General features: G+C 39.1%; 1 protein-coding gene across 6 annotated transcripts in view; it reads left to right on the plus strand.

Annotated features, from left to right (window-relative positions):
- The window catches only part of NCALD (neurocalcin delta), a 435622-nt gene that overhangs the window by 58139 nt on the left and 354927 nt on the right, over positions 1 to 22556 (plus strand). Inside the window, exon 1 of one of the 6 annotated variants that reach the window (XM_082364491.1) lies at positions 7361 to 7412. The exons of the other annotated variants lie outside the window; for them this stretch is intronic. The gene's annotated coding sequence lies outside the window, so the exon portion shown is untranslated. Of the gene's footprint in view, positions 1 to 7360; positions 7413 to 22556 lie in introns of those variants that run through there. 6 annotated transcript variants of the gene reach the window in all.

Genomic DNA, 22556 nt, shown 5'->3' on the forward strand with positions numbered 1-22556 from the left:
TGGGTGAGTCAGCGCCATGGGTGGTGGGAATATTCCTGAAAACCGTATCTACCCTGGGACAGCCAGCAATAACTTAACTATACCTGGAGATGATCATAAACCTTATTAATATGTCCTGTGATGCCCCAAACTAAATATATCCCAACTCAACTTCCTTTTATCCAGACCCAAAATGCCCAGGGCAATTCCGATGCCACCTAAACTGAGACAAAGTCTGATGGAGGAGAGATTGTGGTCGAGACAACTGTTTTAACCAATTGCTCTTAAAATAGCTTATTTGTGCAAAATTAAACAAAGAAACAAATGACCATGTAGGCACACTGTTAGGACCCACCTACAGTATTGGGAAGGCCCATGTGCCCTCAGAAACAGTCCTGAAGCTTAAAGCTAAAGAAGCTTTGTGGTAAACCCATCTGTGCGCCTTTGGACTGTTTTGTATGCTACCTGACAATCTGAGGGCAATAGTTTTTTTCAAAATAAATAATGTTTAGTTTGTTTGAAAATTAGGTAATCCATGCTGTTGTTAAAAACAAAAAAAGAAAATTAAAAATTAAAAAAAATTTACCATAATACTACTGTGTAGGGATTTTGGTGTATTTTCTTCAGATGTTCTTTTTATTGAATATATATGTGTATTTATATATTTATATTTCCTCATCTGCAAAAAGGGGACAACTTCAAAGTGTTATTTTGGAGATTAGCTGTATAGTGAACTTTCTCCTATATTATTAAATAATCTTATAAAAGGGTGGCTTTAAAAAAATAACTGTGTAATATTCTAAAATTCCCTATTATTGGACCTTTAGGTTACTTTAATATGTTTTATATTATAAATTAGGTTGTGGTAAACATCTTTCTACATATATCTATGTATGCATATTTTTTACTATACACATAATAAATTTTTTACCATACACATAACACATTTATACACAAAATAAATTCATAATAAATTAAATGTGCAAAATTTAAAGAATTTTTACATACAGATAAGTAGCTCTCTAGAAAGTCTGTATGTGAATTTATATTTTTTAAAGAAATGTGTGAGAATGTTTTCCTAAACCCTTGCCAGAAACATATACTGTTATTAAAAAAAAAAAATCTTTGGAATGGTATCCCATGGTTTTAATGCTTATTTCTCTGGTTATTGTGATGCTGAATATTTCTTATATGAATTTTGTCTTTGTGTATCTTCTGTAAATTGTCAGTTCATACCCTTAGGCAAGAGTTTTTACTTAGAAAATTTTAAAATAAGGCAATACATTTGTTATTGCTATTATCATTATTATTTTGCATTTTCCCCTGTCTACTCTTTTCTCTGGCTTTTCCTCCTCTTCTTAAGAAATACTCTTGACCTCTATCTTTTCTTTCTCTGTTAGACCGAACTATATGAAACTGCAATTTTTAGAAGGTTGAAAAGTGGTTAGATACCAGCAGTTTTATACGGTTAAGCCTGGTATATTTCTTTTGACAATCTGATTCAATCTCCTATCTGTCCATCCTCTATGTCTGTCCATCCACCCAACAAATATTTATTAACCAGCTGTACACGTCACCTCTCTAAGAATGACTCACTCTCTTAACCATCTTTAGCTCTGACCTTTCTCCTGAGCTCCAGTTTTTGTGTTTTATGACTTGGCAAATCAGGTACACTCTGGCTCTGTAATATTCTTCACATCTTCTCTGTTCCTGTCATATCTACCTCAGTTTCGATTCTCACTTAATGTGTGTCTTAGTGTGTTTGGGCTGCTATAACAAAAATACTATAAACTGGATGGCTCATAAGCAGCAAACGTCCACTTCTCACAGTTCTGGAGGCCGGAAGTCCAAGATCATGGCACCAGCAGATTCAGTGTCTGATGAGGGCTTGCTTTCTTATAGATGGTACCTTCTCACCGTGTCCTCACGTGGTGGAAGGGGCAAGCTAGCTCTCTCAGGTCTCTTTTAGAAGAGCACTAATCCCATTCATAAGCCTTCACCCTCATGACCTAAGCATCTTCCAAAGGCCCCACCTCCCAGTACTCATCTTGGGGGTTAGGATTTCAGCACATGAATTTGGGGGGAACATAAACACTCAGACCATAGCAATGCGTAATGTTTTCTCTCCTTCAGTATCCTCTTCCTTCTCTCACCTTCACTCTACATTTCTTTAGATTCAAGTCTTTTCCCTCTTTCAAGAGTCATTTTAAATGTAATGCCCCCACCCCCATTCTTCACTACCACCTCAGATAGAAATTTCACCATCCAATACCCATTTACATGCACATCTTTTCTGGAACATTTTATCCTCCTACCATCTGGTTATTTCTATATTTTCTTTCATGTTGAGATATCATTTATGTATAGTAAATGAAAAAATCTTAATTGTACAACTTAGTGAATTTTTACAAATGCATATTCTTGTGCAACTACCACTCAGATCAAGACAGAACATTTTCATCACCTCAGTAAGTTCCCTTATGGTCTTTCCCAGTTAATAACTGCTGCCAGCTACCAAAGGTAATGAGTGTTCTGATTTCTCTCATCATAGATTAGTTTTCATGTCCTTGAACTTCAAATTAGTGGCATCATACAATATGTACCCTTTTTTGTCTGGCTACTTTTGCTCAAGATAATGCTTTTGAATTTCATCCACGCTATTGTGTCCATCATTTGTTAGTTCCTTTTTTTTTTTTTTATTGCTGTGTAGAATTCCATTCTATAACAATTTGTTTATACATTCCCCTGTTGGTGAACTTGTGTTGTTTCCAGTTTTTCACAATTATAAATAAAGATACTATAAATATTCTTGAACAAATTCTTCTTTCTCATGCACATATACCTAGAAAGGGATTGCTAGATTATAGGGTAGGTGTATGTTTAACATTACAAGAAACCACCAAATAGTTTTCCAAAGGGGTTATTTGATTTTACATTTTTACCAGAAATATATGAGAGTTGATCTATACCCTCACCATCATTTGATGGTGGTATACATCTTTTCAATAGTATTGTATGTGTAGTGGTATCTCACTGTGATTTTAATGAAGCCTGTGGTTTTAATTCCATCATCAATAATGATGTTGAGCACATTTTCATATACTTATTGTCTATTTGTATATCATCTCTTGTAAAGTGCCTGTTCAAGTTTTTGCTCATTGTCTTAATTACTATAGTTTTATAGTATATCTTAAAGTCTGGAAGTTTAAGCCCTCCAACTTTGTTTTTGTTTTTCAAAATTGTCTTGGCTGTTTGGGATCCTTTGAATTCCAATATAAATTTCAGAATAAGCGTGTCAGTTTCTGAAAAAAAATTGCCTGCTGGGATTTTGATTGGAACTCTGTTGAACCTATAGGTCAACTTGGGAATTGATATTTTAACAATCTACTTGCTTAGGTCTTCTTTCATCATCAGCAATATTTTCAGTGTAGGGTTCTTGCACATCGTTTGTTAAGTTTATTCCCACGTATCTGATTTGTTATGCCATTGTAAATGGTATTACTTTTTAAATTTTATTTTCTGATTGTTGATTTCTAGTATATAGAAATGCAACTGGCTTTTGTATACTAATTTTGTATCTTGTTTCTTCCTTAATTCACATACTAGTTGTTATAGTTGTTTGTAGATACGTTCCTTTGGATTTTCAAGGCAAATAATTATGTCACCTGCTAAGAAAGAAGTTTTCCTTCTTCCTTTCTAATATTTATGCCTTTTATTTTTAAAATTTTCTTGCCATATTGCAAAATTCTTGTACACTTCTTTCTTCCCCCACCAGACTGTGAGCTACTTGAGACCTGATTCTTGAGGCAAAGCCATAGTACGTTAAACATGGGAGATATTAAGAGAATTTTGGTTGACTATTTAAATGATGATGGGGAAAACAATGAAATTAAAGCTGTAATTTACTATTCTACATGATCAGTAAACCACCACCAACAGAAAGGATGCTGGTTAAAACCCACTTTTGTGAGTTGGTACATCTAGATTTGTAAGGGTTGCTACAGGCACTTTGAAGATTCTCCAGGTCATTCTGCCTGGTTTGTGGTTCCCAGTTCCAGGATGCTTCTCTGATGGTATGTTTGTGTTATTTATGTTCTATACGACTCTTGCTAAGCATTTTGAGACTTCTGAAAAAGCAGTGACTGCTTCTCCCCAGGATATCACGGAGCAGATGGATTCCTGGACTTCATTGCCTTCAGTCCCAATTCCCCAAGCTTCTGTTGGTGTAGGAAAAAAAAATCTGCATTTTTAGTATTACTGGAGTGAAGCCTGGGAAATTTTCAGTTTTGAGCTTTTAAATTCCAGGAGTAATGTTATTTTTAGATTTCTAGTATGCACTTGGATTTTGTGAGTGAGATTGTGTTACAGAGTGAGGATGAGGGCTCATGTGAGTGGGTGGTGGTCTTTTCCCAGTATGCAGCAGCTCTTGCCCATTCTGAAGATTCATGGGACTGTGAAGTGGCAGCCTGGGGGCTGCGATGACTCCCAGGAGGAAAAGCACCGATAGGACTTTGATACCCATTTTTGCATTTTGATTGCAAGTAGCCATTTCTTTCATAGATTCTGTTGTCCATGTGGCTGGAAAAAGATGTTTCTTCCATTGCATGATGAATTTGTTTCTAAGGAGGTAATTCCATTGTTTCTTTGTTTCTTTGCAAGCAGTAGAGATGCTGTTAGAAGTTTAAGCAGTATGTCGATAAAATATTTAAGGCAGTTTTGAATTGAGGCCACAGGTCTTCTTCCACATTGGTTGACATTTTACTATTAGATTAGGCTCACACGTCGATTAAGAGCTAGCATATGAATAAACTGTGTTATTGGTGTTAAATACATATGGATCACCTTGAAAAAAATGAGAGTGGTAGAAATAATAGAAAAGAGAAAAATAAAAGAATGCATACCCTTGTAAATTTGGATTAAATAATATAAATGCAGGGTGATTTTTTTTCCAAATAGTTGAATTTTTCAACATTTTATATATTTGGTTCTCTTAAGCATTTACATACTGACATTAAAACAGTATTCTATAAGTATTTTTATGACATTTGTTTATTTATTTCTTTAATTGAAATGTAGTTGACAGACAATATTATGTTAGTTTCACTGTACTACATAGTGATTTGACATTTGCATACATTATGAAATGATCACCAGGATAAGTCTAGTAACCATCTATCACTATACAAAGTTATTACAATATTATTGACAATATATATATATATTTTATTAATTAATTAATTTATTTATGGCTGTGGTGGATCTTTGTTTCTGTGCGAGGGGTTTCTTCTAGTTGTGGCAAGCGGGGGCCACACTTCATCGCGGTGTGCGGACCTCTCACTATCGCGGCCTCTCTAGTTGCGGAGCACAGGCTCCAGACGCGCAGGCTCAGTAATTGTGGCTCACGGACCCAGTTGCTCCGCGGCACGTGGGATCTTCCCAGACCAGGGCTCGAACCCATGTCCCCTGCATTGGCAGGCAGATTCTCAACCACTGCGCTACCAGGGAAGCCCTTGACAATATTTCTTATGCTGTATATTATATCCCCATGGCTTACTCATTTTATAACTGGAGGTTTGTACCTCTTAATCCCCTTCACAGATTTTGCCCCCTTTCACACCCTTGCCTCTGGCGAATAAATACCCGTTTATTCTCTGTATCTATGAGTCTATTTTCATTTTGCTTTGTTTGCTTGCTTATTTTGTTTTTTAGATTTTACATATAAGTGAGATCACATGGTATTTTGCTTTGTCTGACTTATTTCACTTAGTATAATACTCTCTAGGAGTATCCATGTTGCAAATAGCAAGATTTCATTCTTTTTATGGCTGAGTAATATTCCATTGTGCATATGTCCATGCATCTTCTTTATCCATTCATATATCAGTAGACACTTAGGTTGCTTACATCTCTTCATTACTGTAAATAATGTTGCAGTGAACATTGGGGTGCATATATCTTTTTGAATTAGTTTTTTTGTTTTTGTTGGGTAAATACCCAGAAGAGAAATTGCTGAACCATATGACAGTACTATTTTTAATCTGGGGGGGGGGAACCTCCGTACTGTTTTCCATAAAGGCTGCACCAATTTACAGTCCCACCAGAGTGCATGAGGGTTCCCTTTTCTCCACATTCTCACTAATCTTTTTGGGGCTTTTTTGTTTATATTTGCATAGAATACCTTTTTCCATCCCCTCACATTCGGTCTGTGTATGTCTTTAGATCTGAAGTGTGTCTCTTGTAGGCAGCATATATATGGGGCTTTTAAAAAATTAATTCAGCCACTCTGTGTGTTTATTGATACATAAAAACATACTTACTGCCATTTTGTTAATTGTTTTCTGGTTGTTTTTATAGTTCTTTTTTGTTTCTTCTCCTTTTGCTCTCTTCTCTTGCGATTCAATGACTACCTTTAGTAGTATGTTTGGATTCCTTTCTCGTTTGTGTGGGTGTGTATCTATTTTAGATTTTTGGTTTGTGGTTACCATGAGGTTCAGATATAACAACTTATATATCAGTGATTATTTTAAGCTGATGATCTCTTAAGTTTGAATGCATTCTAACAGCCCTACATTTTACTCCTCTAGCCCCACATTTAATGTTATGGCATCATATTTTACATCTTTTTGTTTTGTGTATCCCTTTGCTACTTATTGCAGATAATAGATCATTTTACTACTTTTGTCTTTTAACCTTACTACTTGCTTTATAAGTGATTGATTATATTACCTTTATTGTATGTTTACCTTTACCAGTGAGATTTTCCTTTCATAATTTTCATATTTCTAGTTGTAGCCTTTTCTTTTCCACTTTGAGAAGTCCCTTTAACATTTCTTGTCAAGCCAGTTTAGTAATGCTGAACTCTTTTAGCATTGTTTGTCTCTAAAACTCTTTATCTCTTCCTCAAAGCTAAAGATAACCTTGCTGGCTAAAGTTCTCTTGGTTGTAGTTTTTTTCCCCTTTTATTACTTTGAATATGTTGTGTACTCTCTTCTGGCTTGCAAAGTTCCTGCTGAAAAGTCAGCTGATAGTCTATGGGAGTTCCCTTGTATGTAAGTAGCTGGTTTCCTTTTGCTGCTTTTAAGATTCTTTAATTTTTGACATTTTAATTTAATGTGTCTTAGTGTGGACCTCTTTGGGTTCATCTTATTTGGGACTGTCTGTGTTTCCTGGACCTGGATGTCTGTTTCATCTCCCAAGTTAGAGAAGTTTTCAGCTATTATTTCTTCTGCCCCTTTCTCTCTTTTCCTTCTGGGACCTCTATAATGTGAATTTTAGTATGTGTGATATTGTTCCAGAGGTCTCTTAAACTATCCCCATTTTTAAAAATTGTTTTTTCTTTTCTCCGTTCAGCTTGAGTGATTTCCACTACTCTGTTTTCCAGATCACTGATCCATTCTTCTGTATCATCTAATCTACTGTTGACTCCTTCTAAGGTATTTTTAAATTTCAGTCATTGTATTCTTAAGCTTCTGTTTGGTTCTTCTTTATATTTTTTAACTTTTTGTTGAAATTCTTGTTGTGTTCATCCATTCTTCTCCTAAATTCAGTGAGCATCTTTAAAATCATTACCTTGAACTATTTATTAGGTAAATGGCTTATTTCCATTTCATTTAGTTCCTTTTCTGAGGTTTTGTCTTGTTTCTTTGTTTGGAACATATTCCTTTGTCTCCTGATTTTGCCCAGTTCTTTGTGTTTATTTCTAGGTATCAAGCAGGTCAGTTGTGTTTCCTGATATTGGAGAAGTGGCCTTATGTAGGAGACGTCCTGTGGGGCCCAGCAGCACACTCCCCTCTTGTCACCGGAGCTATATGCTCTGAGGGTGCCCCCCTTATGGGCTGTGTGTAACCTCCTGTTGTGGAGGGGCTGACTACTTTGGCTCACTGGTAGACAGGGCTGGCCCCTGGCCTGGTTGGCTATGAAGCCTAGTGTGGAGGCTGTGGGCCACTGGTTGCAGAGTAGGCTTCCTGTGTGGCCTAGGGAGGCATTAGGTAGCTGCCCACCTACAGGGTGTGACTGTGTGCCCACATGGCTGTTTGAGCTGACCATGGGGCCATGGGGCTGGTTCTGACCTGCTGAAGGGCAGGGCCAGGTCGCCCCATGGCTATGTGACTATTATTAATAGAACACTTCTCTTTGCACTTCGATCACCGGAATTCTTACCACCCAGAAATAATTACTTTTTGTACTTATTTGTTATGAAATAATTATAATTATTTTCCACATTTTTTTTAATGCTATACCTGCTATTTGGAAATCTGCTTTTGTCATGTAATGTTCTGTGATATGAGTATATTTCCATGTCAAAAAATATAGAGCTCCATTATTTTAATAGCTTCTTAGGATTTCTTGTGTGTGTGTTTGTGTGTATGTGTGTGTGTGTATGTATGTAAAATAATTTAATCAGTGATTTGTAGATGGACATCTTTGGTAAATTTTTTATTTTTTTACTATTATAAACAATATTGCAATGGGCATACTCTTACATGAATCTTGAGCATTTATCTGATTAGTTCCTTAGGATACAGTTCTGGCAGTGGGATTCTAGGACTCAGTCTGTGTACATTTTATCTTTAGATTCATTTTCCCAAACTTCCCAGCAGAAAATTTGAGTTAGTTTTTATTCTCATCAACATCAAATTGGAAGTGTTTACCTGCACCATTGCAAACATTATTTATCGTGAATCTTGACCTGCTTATATTTTTTAATTTTTGTATATTTGTCTCTCTATGGGGGTTGTAAGCTAAATCGGTCAGGATCCAGTCAGAAAACCCAAAACCACACTAAGTATTTCAAATAGCAGAGGTTTCACACAGGGAGTTGGTTCTGTGTGTACTGGAAATCAGAAAGTGCAAAAAGGAAATGCTGAAGTCACTCAGAGGTAGTAACTGCAAGAAGCAGCAGGGAGGAGGTAGGAAGATGAGACCTAGGAGCTCTGGGGAGGGGCCTGGAGGGGATGGGCTGGACCTCAGGTGGGTGCAGCCTGGCTGGTGACGTTGTGCAGCAGCTGGCAGTTTGACTGCCAGGAGGGTGTGGCCCAGCTGCCAGCACATCCAGGGAGACATGGGATGGTTAGTGTTGGCATTGTGGAGAGAAACTGGGGACTGAGGCCAGCCTTGTACTGTTGTTGGTGTAATGCTGACAGAAACGAGAAACCAGAAGGAAGTCCCTTCTTTCTCCTCTCAGCTTCCAGTCTCTCTCTAGTGCCTTGTACTGGCAGAAACTTCCAGGAAGCCAGCTGACAAGAGAGTTAGTGAAATCAATTTTGCAGAGTCCCATCCTCAACATCCCAGAGAAGAAAAGAGAATGCTGGGCTTGGAGTTAAGAGGCAATAAGTAAATAACTAGTTGTATTAGTTTGCTGGGCTTGCCATATCAGAGTACCAGGAACCTAGTGGCTTTGAACAACAGAAATTTATTGTCTCACAGTTCTGGAGCCTAGAAATCAGAGATTAAGGTGTTTCTTACCAGTCTTATTGGATTAGGGGCCCACCGTACTCCTGTATGACCTCATCTTAATTTAACTAATTACACGTTCAATGACTTATTTCCAAATAAGGTACATTCTGAGGCACTGGGCATTAGGACTTCAACATATGAAGTTTTGGGGCCCAGAATTCAACTCCAAGCACCAGTATATAAACTTCTTTACAACAGGGCCCTTTCAGCCCTAAAATACTGTATTAATTCCTTTGCATTCTTCTACTTCTGGGTACAAAGAATATGCTTAATAATTGCTAATAAGTGAATAAATGCTAAATTAAATGATGCACATTCACCTTCAGACTCTTAAAGTCATCATACATTTTAAACTGAAATAAAAAAAAAATCTGTCAGGTTTTAAAATGTCAGATGTTCTTAAATTTTACAAATAAATACCAAATGCATACAAAGTGTCCTGATGATTACAAAACTTATTCCTAAATTTAACACATAAGTTTAAGTTTGAGTGATTTCATTCCTATCTTTAATTCTAAACTTTCCTGTGGTTGGAAAATCACTTATCCTATAAGCAAAAAAGAGATTTCCAACTCAGGTGAGCTGAGGTTATCATCTTAAGTGGGTAGAAGCTACTTGGTCAACAACTTAAGACTACAACATAGTTGCTTATTGGTTAGAATTTGAGTCTGGGCGTAAGGGCCTATCTTTTTTTTTTTTTTAATTTATTTATTTATTCATTTATTTAATTTTTGGCTGCATTGGGTCTTCGCTGCTGCACGCGGGCTTTTCTCTAGTTGCAGTGAGCGGGGGCTACTCTTCATTGTAGTGCGCAGGCTTCTCATTGTGGTGGCTTTTCTTGTTGCAGAGCACAGGCTCTAGGCACGCGGGCTTCAGTAGTTGTGGTACACAGGCTTCAGTAGTTGTAGCTTGCGGGCTCTAGAGCGCAGGCTCAGTAGTTGTGGCGCACGGGCTTAGTTGCTCCGCGGCATGTGGGATCTTCCCGGACCAGGGCTTGAACCCGTGTCCCCTGCATTGGCAGGCGGATTCTTAACCACTGCGCCACCAGGAAAGCCCCAGGGTCTATCTTTTTTATTTTAGAGTTCTCTCTGGGGATCCAGGCAAATGTAATGTAGCATACTCTGACCACCTGCTGGCTTCCACAGCATTCAGAAAGCTTTGTTGGACACTCATAGAATGGATGTGATGGATGAATTGCTAGGAGATTTTTCACAGCAGTGAATCCCAAACTAGGCTTCCTTAGAACGTTGGTTTCATGAATTGGACTCTCTGTTTCCCAGCCTGAACCAAAGAATGATATTTTCCACATGTTAAAGAAAGAAGTTAACTTACTTAATGGAATTAAGTTTGGTGACTACTATTGCTTATTCTGTCAGCAAGTGACATGACAAAATGAATGGATAAGAAGTTACAACGTTTTTTAACATTAATATGCAGAAGTAGCTGATCTTACTTAAACAGTTCATATTTGTGGCCTTGTGTGTTTCCTGCTGTAATTTCATATCACACAGACACATATTATGTTAGTAACTTATTCCTAATGTGTTGGTTAGAATTTCATTAAGTTCTGTCAAATACATGGAACACTGTACTATCTGAGCAAATGAGATAAACTTGGTTCTAGCAATCAGATCAGCTATAACTCCCACCCCTAAGGATCTTATCAAGGAGTAGAGAGTTAGGACAAACTCTAGTTTAAAATGCCTGTGCACAAAGTCAAACCTACCATGGAGAAAACTACTGGAAGGAGTGGTTTATTATTTTTTAATTATTTATTTATTTCATTGAAGTATAGTTGATTTACAATGTGTTAGTTTTTGGTGTACAGCAAAGTGATTCAGTTATTTTCCATTATAGGTTGTTACAAGATATTGAATATAGTTCCCTGTGCTATACAGTCGTTCCTTGTTGTTTATCTCTTTTATATATAGTAGTGTATATCTGTTAATCCCAAACTCCTAATTTATCTCTCCCTCTCTTTCCTCTTTGGTAACCATAAATTTGCTTTGTATGTCTGTGAGTTGATTTCTGTTTTGTAAATAAGTTCATTTGCATCTTTTTTTAAGACTCCACATATAAATGATATCACATGATATTTGTCTTCCCCTGTCTGACTTACTTCACTTAGTATGATAAGCTCTAGGTCCATCCATGTTGCTGCATATGGCATTATTTCATTCTTTTTTTAAGGCTGAGTAATATTCCTTGTGTATATATATACACACATTGTGTATATATACACAAACACACACACACACAGAGTACACCTTCTTTACCCATTCATCTGTCAGTGGACACTTGGGTTGCTCCCATGTCTTGGCTATTGTACATATTGCTGCTGTGAACACTGGGGTGCATGTATCTTTTTGAATTAGAGTTTTCATCTTTTCTGGATATATGCCGAGGAGTAGGATTGCTGGATCATATGGTAACTCTATTTTAGTTTCTTAAGGAACCTCCACACTGTTTACCATAGTGGTTGCACCAATTTACATTCCCAACAACAGTGTAGGAGGGTTCCCTTTTCTCCAGAGGGTTCCCTTTTCTCCACAGGGGTTGGTTAATTTTCCCTTGAACTTTTTGTGTGGTTGTAGAGTCTTCGCATTTAACATTCTTTTTTTAAAATAAATTTATTTATTTATTTATTTATTTTTATTTTTGGCTGCCCTGGGTCTTTGTTGCTGCACACGGGCTTCCTCTAGTTGCGGTGAGCAGGGGCCGCTCTTTGTTGCGGTGCGTGGGCTTCTCATTGTGGTGTCTTCTCTTGTTGCGGAGCACGGGCTCTAGGCATGTGGGCTTCAGTAGTTGCAGCACACAGGCTCAGTAGTTGTGGCCCATGGGCTCTAGAGTGCAGGCTCAGTAGTTGTGGCACACGGGCTTAGTTGTTCCATGACATGTGGGATCTTCCCGGACCAGGCCTCGAACCCATGTACCCTGCGTTGGCAGGCGGATTCTTAACCACTGTGCCACCAGGGAAGCCCTAACATTCTTTTATTTATTATTGTTTTATTGGAGGATAATTGCTTTACAATGGTGTGTTAGTTTCTGCTTTATAACAAAGTGAATCAGCTATACATATACATATATCCTCATATCTCCTCACTCTTACGTCTCCCTCCCACCCTCCGTATCCCACCCCTCTAGGTGGTCACAAAGCCCTGAGCTGATCTCCCTGTGCTATGCGGCTGCTTCCCACTAGCTATCTGTTTTACATTTGGTAGTGTATAAATGTCCACGCCACTCTCTCACTTCATCCCAGCTTACCCTTCCCCATGTCTGCGTCATTATTCCTGTCCAGCCCCTAGGTTCTTCATAACCATTTTTTTTTTTTTAGATTCCATATATATGTGTTAGCATACGGTATTTGTTTTTCTCTTTCTGCCTTACTTCACTCTGTATGACAGACTCTAGGTCCATCCACCTCACTACAAATAACTCAATTTTGTTTCTTTTTATGACTAAGTAATATTCCATTGTATATATGTGCCACATCTTCTTTATCCCTTCATCTGTCGATGGACACTTAGGTTGCTTCCATGTCCTGGCTATTGTAAATACAGCTGCAATGAACATTGTAGTACATGACTCTTTTTGAATTATGGTTTTCTCAGGGTATATGCCCAGTAGTGGGATTGCTGGGTTGTATGATAGTTCTATTTTTAGTTTCTTAAGGAACCTCCATACTGTTCTCCATAGTGGCTTTATCAATTTACATTCTCACCAACAGTGCAAGAGGGTTCCCTTTTCTCCACAGCCTCTTCAGAATTTATTGTTTGTAGATTTTTTGACGATGGCCATTCTGACTGGTGTGAGGTGATACCTCATTGTAGTTTTGATTTGCATTTCTCTGATGATTAGTGATGTTGAGCAACCTTTCATGTATTTGTTGGCAATCTGTATATCTTCTTTGGAGAAATGTCTGTTTTGGTCTTCTGCCCATTTTTAGATTAGGTTGTTTATTTTTCTGATATTGAGTTGCATGAGCTGCTTGTAAATTTTGGATATTAGTCCTTTGTCAGTTGCTTCATTTGCAAATATTTTCTCCCATTCTGAGGGTTGTCTTTTCGTCTTGTTTATAGTTTCCTTTGCTGTGCAAAAGCTTCTAAGTTTCATTAGATCCCATTTGTTTATTTTTGTTTTTATTTCCATTTCTCTAGGAGGTAGGTCAAAAAGGATCTTGCTGTGATTTATGTCATAGAGTGTTCTGCCTATGTTTTCCTCTAAGAGTTTGATAGTGTCTGGCCTTACATTTAGGTCTTTGATCCATTCTGAGTTTATTTCTGTGTATGGTGTTAGGGAGTGTTCTAATTTCATTCTTTTACATGTAGCTGTCCAGTTTTCCCAGCACCACTTATTGAAGAGGCTGTCTTTTCTCCATTGTATATTCTTGCCTCCTTTATCAAAGATAAGGTGACCATATGTGCGTGGGTTTATCTCTGGGCTTTCTATCCAGTTCCATTGATCTATATTTCTGTTTTTGTGCCAGTACCATACTGTCTTGATTACTGTAGCTTTGTAGTATAGTCTGAAGTCCAGGAGCCTGATTCTTCCAGCTCCGTTTTTCTTTCTCAAGATTGCTTTGGTTATTCGGGGTCTTTTGTGCTTCCATACAAATTGTGAGATTTTTTCGTTCTAGTTCTGTGAAAAACGCCATTGGTAGTTTGATAGGGATTGCATTGATCTGTAGATTGCTTTGGGTAGTATAGTCATTTTCATAATGTTGATTCTTCCTTTCCAAGAACATGGTATATCTCTCCATTTGTTTGTGTCATCTTTAATTTCTTTCATCAGTGTCTTTTTTTTTTTAAATAAACTTATTTATTTATTTATTTATTTATTTATGGCTGTGTTGGGTCTTCGTTTCTGTGCAAGGGCTTTCTCCAGTTGCGGCGAGCGGGGGCCACTCTTCATCGCGGTGAGCGGGCCTCTCACTGTCGCAGCCTCTCCCGTTGCGGAGCACAGGCTCCAGACATGCAGGCTCAGTAGTTGTGGCTCACGGGCCTAGCCGCTCCATGGCATGTGGAATCTTCCCGGACCGGGGCACGAACCTGTGTTCCCTGCATTGGCAGGCGGATTCCTAACCACTGCGCCACCAGGGAAGCCCCATCAGTGTCTTATAGTTTTCTGCCTACAGGTCTTTTGTCTCCATAGGTAGGTTTATTCCTAGGTATTTTATTCTTTTTGTTGCAGTGGTAAATGGGAGTGTCTCCTTAATTTCTCTTTCAGATTTTTCATCATTGGTGTATAGGAATGCAAGAGATTTCTGTGCATTAATTTTATATCCTGCTACTTTACCAAATTCATTGATTAGCTCTAATAGTTTTCTGGTAGCGTCTTTAGTATTTTCTATGTGTATTATCATGTCATCTGCAAACAGTGACAGCTTCACTTTTTCTGTTCCGATTTGGATTCCTTTTATTTCTTTTTCTTCTCTGATTGCTGTGGCTAAAACTTTCAAAACTATGTTGAATAATAGTGGTGAGAGTGGGCAACCTTGTCTTGTTCCTGATCTTAGTGGAAATGGTTTCACTTTTTCACTGTTGAGAATGATGTTGGCTGTGGGTTTTTCACATACGGCCTTTATTATATTGAGGTAAGTTCCCTCTATGCCTACTTTCTGGAGGGTTTTTATCATAAATGGGTGTTGAATTTTGTCAAAAGCTTTTTCTGCATCTGTTGAGATGATCATATGGTTTTTATTCTTCAATTTGTTAATATGGTGTATCACATTGATTGATTTGCGTATATTGAAGAATCCTTGCATCACTGGGATAAACCCCAGTTGATCATGGTGTATGATCCTTTTAGTGTGCTGTTGGATTCTATTTGCTACTATTTTGTTCAGGAGTTTGCATCTATGTTCATCAGTGATATTGGCCTGTAGTTTTCTTTCTTTGTGACATCTTTGTCTGGTTTTGATATCAGGGTGATGGTGGCCTCGTAGAATGAGTTTGGGAGTGTTCCTCCCTCTGCTATATTTTGGAAGAGTTTGAGAAGGATAGGTTTTAGCTCTTCTCTAAATGTTTGATAGAATTCTCCTGTGAAGCCATCTTGTCCTGGGCTTTTGTTTGTTGGAAGGTTTTTAATCACAGTTTCAATTTCAGTGCTTGTAATTGGTCTGTTCATATTTTCTATTTCTTCCTGGTTCAGTTTCGGAAGGTTGTGCATTTCTAGGAATTTGTCCGTTTCTTCCAGGTTGTCCATTTTATTGGCATAGAGTTGCTTGCAGTAATCTCTCATGATCCTTTGTATTTCTGCAGTGTCAGGTGTTACTTCTCCTTTTTCATTTCTAATTCTATTAATTTGAGTCTTCTCCCTTTTTTTCTTGATGAGTCTGGCTAATGGTTTATCAATTTTGTTTATCTTCTCAAAGAACCAGCTTTTAGTTTTATTTATCTTTGCTATTGTTTTCTTCATTTCTTTTTTATTTATTTCTGATCTGATCTTTATGATTTCTTTCCTTCTATCTTTTGGGTTCTTTTGTTCTTCTTTCTCTAATTGCTTTAGGTGTAAGGTTAGGTTGTTTATTTGAGATGTTTCTTGTTTCTTGAGGTGGGATTGTATTGCTATAAGCTTCCCTCTTAGAACTGCTTTTGCTTCATCCCATAGGTTTTGGGTTGCCGTGTTTTCATTGTCATTTGTTTCTAGATATTTTTTGATTTCCTCTTTGATTTCTTCAGTGTTCTCTTGGTTATTAAGTAGTGTAATTTTTAGCCTCCATGTATTTGTATTTTTTACAGATTTTTTTCCCTGTAATTGATATCTAGTCTCAGAGCATTGTGGTTGGAAAAGATACGTGATACAATTTCAATTTTCTTAAGTTTACCAAGGATTGATTTGTGACCCAAGATATGATCTATCCTGGAGAATGTTCCAGGAGCACTTGAGATGAAAGGGTATTCTGTTGTTTTTGGATGGTATGTCCTATAAATATCAATTAAGTCCATCTTGTTTAATGTGCCATTTAAAGCTTTTGTTTCCTTATTTATTTTCATTTTGGATGATTTGTCCATTGGTGAAAATGGAGTGTTAAAGTCCCCTACTATGATTGTGCTACTGTCGATTTCCCCTTATAAAAGCGGAAGTGCTGTTAGCATTTGCCTTATGTATTGAGGTGCTCCTATGTTGGGTGCATAAATATTTGCAATTGTTATATCTTTTTCTTGGATTGACCCCTTGATCATTTTGTAGTGTCCTTCTCTTTCTTTTGTAATAGTGTTTATTTTAAAGTCTGTTTTGTCTGATATGAGAATTGCTGCTCCAGTTTTCTTTTGATTTCCATTTGCATGGAATATCTTATTCCATCCCCTCACTTTCAGTCTGTATGTGTCCCTAGGTTTGAAGTGGGTCTCTTGTAGACAGCATATTTATGGGTCTTTTTTTTGTATCCATTCAGCCAGTCTGTGTCTTTTGGTGGGAGCATTTAATCCATTTACATTTAAGGTAATTATCAACATGTATGTTCCTATTACCATTTTCTTAATTGTTTTGGCTTTGTTATTGTAGGTGTTTTCCTTCTCTTGTGTTTCCTGCCTAGAGAAGTTCCTTTAGCATTTGTTGTAAAGCTGGTTTGGTGGTGCTGCATTCTCTTAGCTTTTGCTTGTCTGTGAAGGTTTTAATTTCTCCATCGAATCTGAATGAGATCCTTGCTGGGTAGAGTAATCTTGGCTGTAGGTTCTTCCCTTGCATCACTTTAAATATGTCCTGCCACTCCTTTCTGGCTTGCAGAGTTTCTGCTGAAAGATCAGCTGTTAACCTTACGGGGATTCCCTTGTATGTTATCTGTTTGTTTTTCCCTTGCTGCTTTTAATATTTTTTCTTTGTATTTAATTTTTGATAGTTTGATTAATATGTGTCTTGGCATGTTTCTCCTTGGATTTATCCTGTATGGGACTCTCTGTGCTTCCTGGACTTGATTGACTACTTCTCTTCCCATTTTAAGGAAGTTTTCAACTATAATCTCTTCAAATATTTTCTCAGTTCCCTTCTTTTTCTCTTCTTCTTCTGGGACCCCTATTATTCGAATGTTGGTGCCTTTAATGTTGTCCCAGAGGTCTCTGAGACTGTCCTCAATTCTTTTAATTCTTTTTTTCTTTATTCTGCTCTGCAGTAGTTTTTTCCACTATTTTATCTTCCAGGTCACTTTTGCCTCGGTTATTCTGCCATTGATTCCTCCTAGAGAATTTTTAGTTTCATTTAGTGTGTTGTTCATCACTTTTTGTTTGCTCTTTAGTTCTTCTAGGTCCTTGTTAAACGTTTCTTGTATTTTCTCCGTTTTATTTCCAAGATTTTGGATCATCTTTACTATCATTATTCTGAATTCTTTTTCAGGTAGACTGCCTATTTCCTATTCATTTGTTAGGTCTGGTGGGTTTTTGCCTTGCTCCTTCATCTGCTGTGTGTTTCTCTGTCTTCTCATTTTGCTTAACTTACTGTGTTTGGGATCTCCTTTTCGCAGGCTGCAGGTTCGTAGTTCCAGTTGTTTTTGGTGTCTGTCCCCAGTGGCTAAGGTTGGTTCAGTGGGTTGTGTAGGCTTCCTGGTGTAGGGGACTAGTGCCTGTGTTCTGGTGGATGAGGATGGATCTTGTCTTTCTGGTGGGCAGGTCCACGTCTGGTGGTGTGTTTTGGCGTGTCTGTGGCCTTATTATGATTTTAGGCAGCCTCTCTGCTAATGGGTGGGATTGTGTTCCTGTCTTGCTAGTTGTTTGGCATAGGGTGTCCAGCACTGTAGCTTGCTGGTTGTTGAGTGGAGCTGGGTCTTGGCGTTGAGATGGAGATCTCTGGGAGATTTTCGCCATTTGATATTATGTGGAGCTGGGAGGTCTCTTGTGAACCAATGTCCTGAACTTGGCTCTCCCAACTCAGAGGCACAGCCCTGACCCCTGGCTGGAGCACCAAGACCTTGTCAGCCACACGGCTCAGAAGAAAAGGGAGGAAAAAAAAAAAAGAAAGAAAGAAAAATAAAATAAAATAAAGTTATTAATATAAAAAATAATTCTTAAAATAAACAACCCCCCCCAGAAAACCAAAAAAGAAAACCCCAAAAAACAAAAACCAACTGACAGACACAACCCTAGGACAAATGGTAAAAGTAAAGCTATACAGACAAAATCACACAAAGAAGCATACACATACACACTCACAAAAAGAGAAAAAGGAGAAAAAAATATATATCGTTGCTCCCAAAGTCCACCGCCTCAATTTGGGATGATTCGTTGTCTATTCAGGTATTCCACAGATGCAGGCACATCAAGTTGATTGTGGAGATTTAATCTGCTGCTCCGGAGGCTGCTGGAAGAGATTTCCCTTTCTCTTCTTTGTTCGCAGAATTCCTGTGGTTCAGGTTTGGATTTGGACCCGTGTCTGCATGTAGGTCACCTGAGAGCATCTGTTCTTTGCTCAGACTGGATGGGATTAAAGTAGCATCTGATTAGGGGGCTCTGGCTCACTCAGACCGGGGGGAGGGAGGGGTACAGAGTGCGGGGCGAGCCTGCGGCGGCAGAGGCCGGCGTGACGTTGCATTAGCCTGAGGCGCGCCGTGTGTTCTCCTGGGACGAAGCACTAACATTCTTAACTGAAACTGAAGTCTCATCTCCCTCAGAACTGCATTTCTTAGCAGACATTTTATAACAAAAATGTTTCATTTGGTTGCTATTTTCCCCATCAGAGTTGCTCTCAGAATGTGCTTCCCTTTATATATGGTATTTTTGCTTTACCTGTCTAAGAACAGCAACAATTTATATTCTCTGTGTTTTTTCTTAGTTTTTACTTCTTCTAAGGGTTTTGTTTGGCTTGTGTTTGTACATTTAATAAAAAATGTACATTTCGTTTGACAATTGGAGCTTTTACGTAACAATTAGAAGATAATGTGGATTATTTTTATGTACTATTTGAAAGTCACTACTGATCTAACAAAGTCTTATCATCTTATCAGTTCTGTAGATCAACTCAGTTTATTCTAAAAACAATAAGTGATATATATATTTTTACTACTGCATGAGTTTAAGCTCCACAGGGGACCATTTTTGTTAGCCTCGCACACTTATATATCTCAAGCTTGTAGAAAAGTGTCTGGTATATAGTAGGTGCTCAATAAATATTTGTTAAATACAGTTGACACTTGAACAACACAGGGGTTAGGGGCACCGACCCGCCAAGCAGTCAAAAATCCACATAAAACTTTACAGTTGGCCCTCCAAATCCATGGTTCACATCTGTGGATTCAACCAACTGCGGATTGTGTAGAACTATAGTTCGTATTTAGTGAAAAAACATCTGCATGTAGTGGACCCATACAGTCCAAACCCGTGTTCAAGGGTCCGCTGTAATTGTGTTCAGGAATCCAGATAAAGGGGTCTGAAAGACAGCAGCATCCTTTCTCCATCCATTCTTCTTCCAAGTTGATGAACATCTTTATGACCATGACTTTGAGCGCTCAGTCAGCACCTAGATCAGCACCTGCTTGGAAGCCAGACCCTCAGGCAGCAGCTTTCAAAGTATGCAAATATATACAGTCCTGTGGGACCACAAGGGTAAGCATTGTTGGCCACCAGACCAGGTGATTTGGAGGTGTCCCCTGGGTGACAGTCACAAAAATCAGTGCTCTAGAAGAGCATATAACCTCCTTTCTGGGAGATCCTGGTGAGCTATAGTGAGGCAGAGGGAGAGCGAAAAGATGGTGTCCCCCAGACTATGTTCCCTGAGAGCCCCTCTGTAGCCTCCAGCTACAGGTGTGCCAACCTGAAACCTGACTCTCAGGCTGAAGTGCCCAGGACAAGCAAATAGGCGTCTTTCACAGAGAGACTGGGGTTGTGTTTCAGTCTGCTGTCTGTGTGGTGTCCTGGGGTGGTAGCCTGCCAAGAACTGTCTCTCTGATGGTTTTAGTCCTATGGGACCCAGAAAGGAAAGCCTCCCTGGTCACTAGAGCCAGCTGTTCAAGGGATGTCCCCTGGGTGGAAGCTGCAAAAACCAGGACACTAGATGTAAAAACTGAGATACGGGACATAAAAACCAGGACACCAGACGTATGTAACGACTCCCCTCTGGGAGACAGTGGTGCTGTGGAGCCTGGCAGAGGGGGAGTGCAAGGGTGACACCCTCCAAGGAAAAAGAGGAAAAAAAAACATGCTGCCTGCTGGCTTTACCTAGAGGGAGAGTGCTGAAATGGTGCCCTCCATCCCCGGAGAGGTTCCCAACTGGCCCCAGCCCCTCAGGCCAGTGCTTTAATATTTGCAAATGAACTCTTTGACATAAAGTCTGGGTGCTTCTCAAACAGCTGCTTCTGAGCTGGACCCTGGCGAGTGAGTGTGTGCCCTTAAAGAGGCGTTTCTCAGTTCGCTACAGTGCTTTGGGTCTCATGGATGTGAGCCCTGTTGCTTTTCAAAGCCAGATGTTTTGAAGGCTCATCTCTCAAGTGCAGGTCTTAAATGTTGGGGTGCTGACGTTGGGGTATGAACCCCTCTCTCCTCAGGGGGACGCTCCGGGTTTGTGAGTTCCCTCCCGATTGTGGGTCGCTGCCCTGGGGTGGGGTTTATGGCAGTACCACGGCTCAGCCTATCCTGCCTGCCTCGATGTGACTCTTTTCTTGTTTGTATATGTGAAGCAGCTGCACAGCTGGTTTTCAGGTCTTTTTCAGAGGGAATTGTTCCATATGTAGCTGTAGACTCAGTGTGTGCATGGGAGGAGGTGAGCTCTGGAATCTTCCTACGTCACCACCGCCCCGACATACTTGCTCCAGTTAGGAAATTCTCCCTGCTGTGGCATTGGGGGACTAGTGATTAATTGAATTTCATTAATTTTATGCTCTTTTTTTGCTAAGAATGTTCTGTTTGTTTTGGCTTTCTGATCTTTGTGATTGGGGTTACTACTCTCAGTTTATTTATTCAACTAATGTAGCAGGTAGAAATTTCAGTCCAAAAAATACAGATGTGTAAGAACTATTACATGCTTATTTTAAAAATTAATTTAAATTTGACTTGGAGCTGAGAGTGTAATCTTAGCCATTCTTGAGGCCCCTTTCCTTACAGGGTTGCATCAGAATCGAGGAGGCTTATGGTTAAAGCACTTAGAAAACAGGCACAAAGCCTCTAATTGCAAACAGTGGAACCGGGGCCTGGGCATAGGGCCCAGACTTCTTAGCTGTACCACACATATACCTCACTACATCCTCAGGGCATTGTTACCAGGGGGTGGTCTGGTTCTTCCCTCTCTGTGTCTCCCAGCCATGCCCAACTTGTGCTGGCCACGGTGGGCAACTCTTGAGGCAACCAACCAATGAACCTCAGTGCTTACCATAATAAATATTTATTTTTTCCTTGGTGCTGACTCAGGGACCCAAGGTGCTGACTCTTATGAATTCACCATCCTCCTGGGCTTCAGAGTCCTTTGCTTCCCAGTATATGGAAAGAGAAAAAGAATATGGAGGATGAAGCCCTTGGCCAGGCAGGGACCCAATCACTTCCTCCCACTTTCTATTGGTGAAACTGCTCACGTGGCCTTGCTTGGGTGCCGGGGGTGGGGGCTGGATATGTGGTCCCCGGTGAAGCAGCTGCTTCCCAGCAGCCATTCTACACTGTAGAAAGGGGACTATGAATCTTTGGTGGTAGGTCAGCTATCTCTGCCACATCCCATCTCTTTTTGCCAGTGTCAGTTAATTTTTTTCACTTGTCCGTTTGTTGTATTTAAAGGCATTTATCTAATACCTTCAATGAACTCAGGCTTTAGGGGAAAATGTCAGGAAGGAAATATCTTGCTAACAGCTTCACTTTGCACTTTGAAAAGCAAGATTTTTCTAAGAGAAGTTGACTTGGCTACTTTCATGGAACAAGGGAGAGAGAAATACAAAGAGAAGAAACAACTTAATTTTTTAATTATCTTGTCATGCAAATATTTATTGAGTAGCTACAATGAACTAGACATTGACATACAGCAGTGATCAAGACAGATATGTGGGGGAAAAAAACTAGATTATTTCAGAAATAATACATGGAATGAAGGAAATCAGCAGGGTGATAGAATTGAGAGTAACTGGGCTGGGGTGGGGAGGTGGCTTTAGGTTGGGTATCGGGAGAAGCCCCTTTGGGGGCTAGAGGATGAGTTTTAGGCTAAGATCCAAGACACAA

The sequence above is a fragment of the Balaenoptera borealis genome, assembly GCF_965194805.1.
Source record: "Balaenoptera borealis genome assembly, chromosome: 17".
In the NCBI taxonomy this organism is placed as follows: domain Eukaryota; kingdom Metazoa; phylum Chordata; class Mammalia; order Artiodactyla; family Balaenopteridae; genus Balaenoptera; species Balaenoptera borealis.